Here is a 7,167-nt window from a genome sequence, read left to right on the forward strand (position 1 = left end):
GGAGAATGGAAATACTGTAAATTGGATTTATGACACCTGATTTCATCCACTGAACGAGAAGAATGACTCCACCCAAGGCCACCAGTGAAGGTTTTTAGCATTGGTTACTGGTAAATTTCTCCAAAGAGCCAAAAATTCACAAATTTTCAGAATTTGAATTTAATTAGTAAGAATTTCTTGGATTGTTCAGACCTCCTCATGATTGTTTTAGTTGAGGGTGGAAGTCCCGTGAAATGGCTGGGCATCCCTGAGAACTCACTGTAATCGATGCCCAATCACTTTGGGAGAGCTTGGCTGAGTGCTGCGAGCCCAGAGGACCAGTTTACCTCTAGGTGTAAGACTCACAGTGCTGGGCATATGAGCTAAGCTTGGGAAAATGTCTGAAGGCTGACCAGGAAAAATTGTCTCCAAAATTTAAAAAAAATCTGCCAAAGCAAAATTAATAAACATTGGGCTTCCCTGGTGGCGCAGTGGTTGAGAGTCTGCCTGCCGATTCGGGGGACACGGGTTCGTGCCCCAGTCCGGGAGGATCCCACGTGCCGTGGAGCGGCTGGGCCCGTGAGCCATGGCCGCTGAGCCTGAGCGTCCGGAGCCTGTGCTCCGCAACGGGAGAGGCCACAACAGTGAGAGGCCAACGTACCGCAAAAAAAAAATAAATAAAAATTAATAAACATTTATTAATGGTTACAAACTGTAATACTGCGTCAGCTATATTAATTGCTGGATTCAGTGTTCAAAACAATTTCGTTATATCTGAAAACAGTTTTTAGATGAGATGCTCTTCCTGAGGGAGAGTTCTTAAATATACATGATGAGTGTTGAGAAATCACAGCATATTTTAGTTACTTTAGCTAAATTATTTCAAAAGCAAAATTATAAAATCTTACATAGCAAAATTATGAAGTGTGAGATGTATATAGATTTTAACGTGGTTCACATGATGTGAAAAGTAAGAGTCTTAAGAGAATATGAAGGTCTTGGGACTTCCCTGGCGGTCCAGTGGTTAAGACTCCCCACTCCCAACGCAGGGGGCCTGGGTTCGATCCCTGGTCAGGGAACTAGATTGCATATGCTGCAACTAAAGATCCCGCACACCACAATGAAGATCCCGAGTGCCGAAACTAAGATCCAGTGCAGCCAAATAAATAAATAAATTTTTTTTTAAAAAAAAGAGAGAATATGAAGGTCTTAGTGTAGCCATGGGTCTTGTGCAATTTTGTTCACTCAAAATGGGCTTGTCACAGGCACTTGATCTCCATCTTGTCCTCTAGGTCTGGACTCTAATTCCAAGCTATGCTCTTGGAATCTGGATAGGACTAGTGTAAGGATCTCTGTGTTCTGGAACATCCATTCAGAACTCACATGGGTTGAGTTGCCTCTTAGATCTCAAGGCCCTGCAAGCTTTGCTGTCAGTTCTGAGACAGAAGCCTGCTTTAGAGGAAGCCTGCTTGTAGAGCCTGGTCCGCAACTCCTGAGTTAACTCCAAGGGTACTTTAGAAAACACATTACCTGTTCTTCCAGCGATAACCTGGAGCGAGGCTGCCTTCAAGACCTCCTAAGGGCTGGACGTGTGGTGAGGAGTAGGCATCTTCACTCCCTCCTGCCAGGCTTTGCCTCTTAGAGAGCAGGAGCAAAGAAATGGCTTTTGTTGTTAACACTTTCTCTTGAGAACACCTTAGAAAAATAATGTATGTCCTGACAGTTAATGACTGTCATTCATGCCAACTCTATTTTACAGTAACCTGGCCCTGTGCTGCCACTGAAGAAACATGCAGTATGAACTTTGACTAGGAGGGACAGCCCCAGTAATTGCCCCAACTGGGTGATGTGATCATGATGGTGGAGGTATTTAGAAGCCTGGTAGGTTTCCTTCCCTGGTTTTTTTCTGGTCTTTATAGTGAGCTTATTTGTTTATCTCATGAACGTCTCATCCCCAGTACTGCAAACTCTGTGGGAAGTCATCTGTAGGGACCAGATATTGTGTTATGTTTAAGGTCATGAGAAAAACAGTGGCAACCTCCCAAAGAAAAGACTGGCTTCTGAGTCTGGATGTGTTGGGTCAGTGGGGTCGCTGTTGACTCCCCCAGGCCAACCATTACAGGAAACAGAATTACAAGTCTGTCTTACCAGGGGAGAATGGATCTCAGTAGCCTGATTTCTATATTCCCCTTGACATTTAAAAAACTCTGCTCTTGTGCCAGACATTCAGAGGAGAGTGAAGAAAATTTTAAAAGGAGAAAAATGTTTATTTGTTTTAAGGCTTTCTCAATAATCCACTTATGCCATTTACATTAGAGAAACTTTCCATGTAAACACCATTAATTATGTAGCATAAGAGCCAAATAAAAATGCTAAAAAATAAAAATAATTGTAGAATAAATTAGTGTAGCTTGAGTGCACATATATTATACAGAGACTGCAGACTTAATACATTTTATTGAGGGAGGTGGATTTGTAATTTTCTGTTGTTTGAACTACTAGGATGGAACCAACAGGAATGACATTTTACAGATGGATACCAAAGCTGTTTAAACCCATACTGGCAATGAAATTATGGTTTTTACAGGGGCCTTGACTCATGCTCCTTCTCTATATCTGTCTTGAAAAGACTATGGGAGGAGTTACAGGTTGAGTGTTCCATGGATTTCCCCAGAAGGTTTGTTGGAGCAGGACCTGACTGTCTACCCCAAAATCAGTAGACTCCAGCATCTTCTCAAGTGCAGTAACAGAAGATGGCCTGTGTCTGTGTGAAAGGCAATGAGTTGTGTGTACCCTGCCAGGCAGAGAAGGGCAGAGACTGAGGAAATCTGGTGTGGGGACCTTGTAGTAACAGTGACAGGAAAAATGTACTTTACCTTTTGTAGTATTTTAGAAGTTTTCATGTATGTTATTTATTTTGATCCTTCACAGGAATGCTGTAACATAGGTAGGGTGTTTATTTTTACCAAGCCCATTTTCCAGACAAGGAAATTGATGCTTTGGGGAGGGAGATCACAGTGAAAGCATGTCCTAATTCCAATCTGTATTTTTTCCACTACCACACTCATATTTCTTTTTAAATGTAAATGAAAAACTCGTGGTTTAGTGTATAGCAATATTTTGTGCTATGTGGCATATTTTAAGAACATTTGAGTGCATTTACATCATTTCCTCAGGGAAAGCTTTGTTTTACTTAGAGGAGCAGGAAATGGAGTTGAAATGGGAAAAGTTTTTCATTTTTATGGATTAAACCCATCTGTTATGTTCACTAAGCCTGGATCATGGAGGAGGATAGATTTCTCATAGCATAAAGAGAGGAGAGAAGAGGAAAAAGTGCTTGCTTCATTCCCTGCTTCAGATCCATGACTATCCAGGGAATCCTGTTCAGACAAAACAGGGCAGCCAGCCCATCAGTCAGAAAGAAACACGTCCCCACACTCTGTGGAAGAACAATCTTCCACAGGGTTGAAGTTAACACTTACTGCTCAGAAGAGTTCTGAGGGATAATTTTTTCCACTGCTTTCAGCACCTTTCAGAAATCTGCTTAAATATTTTGCTATATTATCTACTATGTCTGCACAACACAAAGTAAAGGGAAATTATCTTTCATTCATTTATTGGGAGTAATGCTTACTGGGTATGTACATTCCAGTGCTAGGCGCTAGAACTCGGGTTGAACCCGGTAGACATGCCCCTTGGTGTAATGGAACTCACAGTCAAATTTATAATCAAATGATCACATCAGTAAATATTTACTGATCTTTACTGTAGAAGTCCCTTTATCCAATGAGAGGGAGACTGGTAGCTGATTAGGTGATTGGAAAATGCAGGTAGAATGGAAAATCATTAAAATGTGTATAGGGGTATATGTGTGTGTGTATGTATGTTTATGTATATATAACAATTTTAGTTTTTACTTAAAACACATAAATGAAAATTTATTTGCCAAATTTGGTAGGACCAAGGTGCTTTCTTTGAGGATCAGTCTGGTAACTGAAGGTTTACATTATCTTTCTTGCATAAAGCCCACTCAAAATGTATATCATCTATAATTTTCAGTTTTAGACAATTTAAAGTAGAGGGAGAACTTAAAGACACTTGTGAAGTAATTTGAGCTCATTTAGATTTTTATTATTTTTCCTCAATCTTTTATATTTGTCTTGCCTACAGTTTAAGAGCAATTTTTTCTCCAACTTTTTCAAGTTTTTTCATAGCATTGAACTTAAGTTTTCCTAGAAACAGTGACTCTCTTTTTATGCTCATATTCGATCAGTTTATGTGATATTTAATTAAACTATATAATTACAGTAAACAAGTTCAACTGCCATAAACAGGTTTGGGAACAAAAACAACCCTCTCTTAGTAAGGCTAGAGCTCAGCTGGTGGGGTGGAAGTGATGAGGGTATTAGGTGGCAGAAGTCACAAGCATTTATCATACTCTGGCAATCAGTCAATACATTTTCCAGATGGAGCTGAAAACATCAGTTAATTTCCCAGAGGAGCTCAATTAAAAGAGTTTCTATTATGATTAAAAGCTAATAAACATTAGTAAGGAAAAGCAGTGGGTGCCATAAGGGTCTGTAATTGGTGGGATGTGACTCAGTCCTGGGGTGTCAGGAAAGGCCTCGCAGAGAACGTGACAGTTGAGCAAGATCAGAGGATGATTAGGCAGCTGCTCAGAGCGGCTGGGGCAGGGGTCCGGAGAAAAAGACTTCCAGGCAGCAGGAGCGGCAGAGTCAATGGTGTGAGGGCGGAGGGAGTATGTGTTGAAAAGGAGGAAGTGAAAGAAGCCAGTGTTGTCAGAGCCAAGAGCAGACGCTGGGGAGCAGTCCAGGATGAGGCGCAGGGTGGCGGAGGCCAGTTCACACCAGCTTTCTAGGCTCTGAAAAGCAGGAGGATCTTCCTCTCTATTGACCACTGGAAGCTGTCAATGGTGATGAAGCAAGAGTCGGCTTATTTGATCAAGAGCAACAGCTGATTTGTGGAGTTTTGACCTCCAAATCTGATTTGGGCACTTCAGATTATTTGTTTTTACAATCTCAATACACTAGAGATAGTGGAGAAAAAAATATTTTCTTAACCTCTGGCACCAGGATATCTCTTAGGGATGGAACTATCCTTGAATAGGAAAATACATCCATCAGCTGCTGGTGGGCAAATTTGAGGATCTGAGCGTAGATGTCAAGATCATAAGAGATGCTAAATATCTCTGCTGAGAAAGTGGGAGGGAGGGAGAAAGAAGGAAGAGGCAGGTATTGTATTAGTTTCCTAGGGCTGCCATAACAAAGTGGGGGCTTAAAGTATCAGACATTTATTCTCTCACAGTTTGGGAGGCTAGAATTCTGAAATCAAGGTGTCAGCAGGGCCATGTTTCCTCTAAGAAGCTGTGGGTAGAATCTTTCCTTGCCTCTTCCTAGTTTCTGGTGGTGGCTGGCCATCCTGGGTGTGTCTTGGTTTGCAGCTGTATCACTCCACTCCCTGGCTCTGTGGTCACATGGCATTCTCGCCATGCTTCTCTGTGCCTCTTCTCCTCTTCTCATAAGGACATCAGTTATATTGGATTAGGGGCCACCCTAATGACTTTGTCTTAACTTGACTACATCTGCAAAGACCGTATTTCTAAATAAAGTCACATCCACAGATACTAGGGCTTAGGACTTGAATGTGTCTTTGGGGGGACATAATTCATCCCATAACAGGGATGAGGAGGCGGGAAGGATTAACAAAATGGTGGGAGGTTAAATGGCTAGGGTGGATACAGCCAGTAAGAAATCGATGGTGCTAGGATGGCAGAAAGGAGTAATTCAGGGTTTTCAAGTGCTTTTCTTACAGTGTAAAGTGTAGCAGCCTGCATAACATCTCCCCCATTGTATCCATGTGTTGGCTCCCACCTTTCTGTTGAAGGTTCTGGTACCTGTGTTTGCTGACGCTTTGGAGGTAAAGGGGAGAGAGCACATGACAAGTGGAGTCATGGAGAAGGATTTGGGTCCCATGTTAGGGTGATGGACACCAAGGGTGTAAACACAGGAGACCTCACAGAGAACAATTCAGTAGAGGCTGGAAAGCTGAACAAAAGTACTTCTGTGACTGTAAATCCCCCCACACCTAGATACTCAGAGAACTATTGGATTTCCACAGTCTCCAGCATGGGGGTTTGGGTCAACCTTATCTCCATCTTATTGGGCTAGGACCAGGGTTTCAAATACAATTATTAAAAACCTTCCACTTCACTTTGTACTGTCAGCCTTTTTAAGGTATGTGCATGACTTTAGCTAAATTAGGAGTGTTTGTGAGTTGCTTAAAAAAAAAAAAAGATGGGACTTCCCTAGTGGTCTAGTGGTTAAGAATCTGCCTTCCAATGCAAGGGATACAGGTTTGATCCCTGGTCAGGGAGCTAAGATCCCACCTGCTGCAGGGCAACTAAACTTGCGTGCTACAGCTACTGAGCCCACGTGCTTTAGAGCCCACACGCCACAACTAGAGAGAAGCCTGCATGCCGCAACAAAGAGCCCGCCCACCACAATGAAAGATCCCACATGCCACAACGATGATCCTGTGTGCCGCTGCTAGGACCCAAGGCAGCCAAATAAATAAATATTTTTTAGAAAAAGATTAAAAACCCTGTCTTCTAAATCTCTTGCCCTAGCATTTTCTGAATATAAAAACTCCATGTGGGGACTTCCTTGGTGGTCCAGTGGTTAAGACTCCATGCTCCCAATGCAGGGGGCCCAGGTTCGATCCCTGGTCGGGGAACTAGATCCCGCATGCTGCAGCTAAGATCCTGCATGCCGCAACTAAGACCCAGTGCAGCCAAATAAATAAATAAATATTGAAAACAAAACAAAACAAAACAAAAAACGAAATGCAGTCTCAGCCCCAGTCCTGGATGGACTGAATCAGAATCTGCATTAAAAAACAAAAAACAAAACTTCATGTGGAATCTCACTTTGATGGCAGGAGAATGTTCTCTGAAGGTTAGTTCTCATTTCTTGTCAGTCTCTCCTTCCTTCTCAGAACACCTTTTTATTGCATTTCTCCGTTGGTGGCTGAGGCATGGAAGCTCTTACCCACCTTTCACTCAAGTTAGCGTCAGACTCTCAAAATGAGGGAAAGGATTTCCTGTAGTGAGTCCAGATGTTTGTGCTAGCATTATTGCTATTAGCCATCAAGTCTGAGCATTGTACGAAA

The 7,167-nt window shown here is 42.2% G+C and overlaps 1 non-coding gene across 1 annotated transcript; it reads left to right on the forward strand.

Moving 5' to 3' along the window:
- The first annotated feature begins 6,659 nt into the window (after positions 1 to 6,659).
- TRNAW-CCA lies at positions 6,660 to 6,732 on the forward strand. The gene has a single exon. It is a non-coding gene; the product is annotated as a tRNA-Trp (tRNA).
- The last annotated feature ends 435 nt before the right edge of the window (positions 6,733 to 7,167 follow it).

Source organism: Monodon monoceros, unplaced genomic scaffold (genome assembly GCF_005190385.1).
Source record: "Monodon monoceros isolate NGI ecotype Baffin Bay Population unplaced genomic scaffold, NGI_Narwhal_1 Super_Scaffold_12, whole genome shotgun sequence".
NCBI classification, from domain to species: domain Eukaryota; kingdom Metazoa; phylum Chordata; class Mammalia; order Artiodactyla; family Monodontidae; genus Monodon; species Monodon monoceros.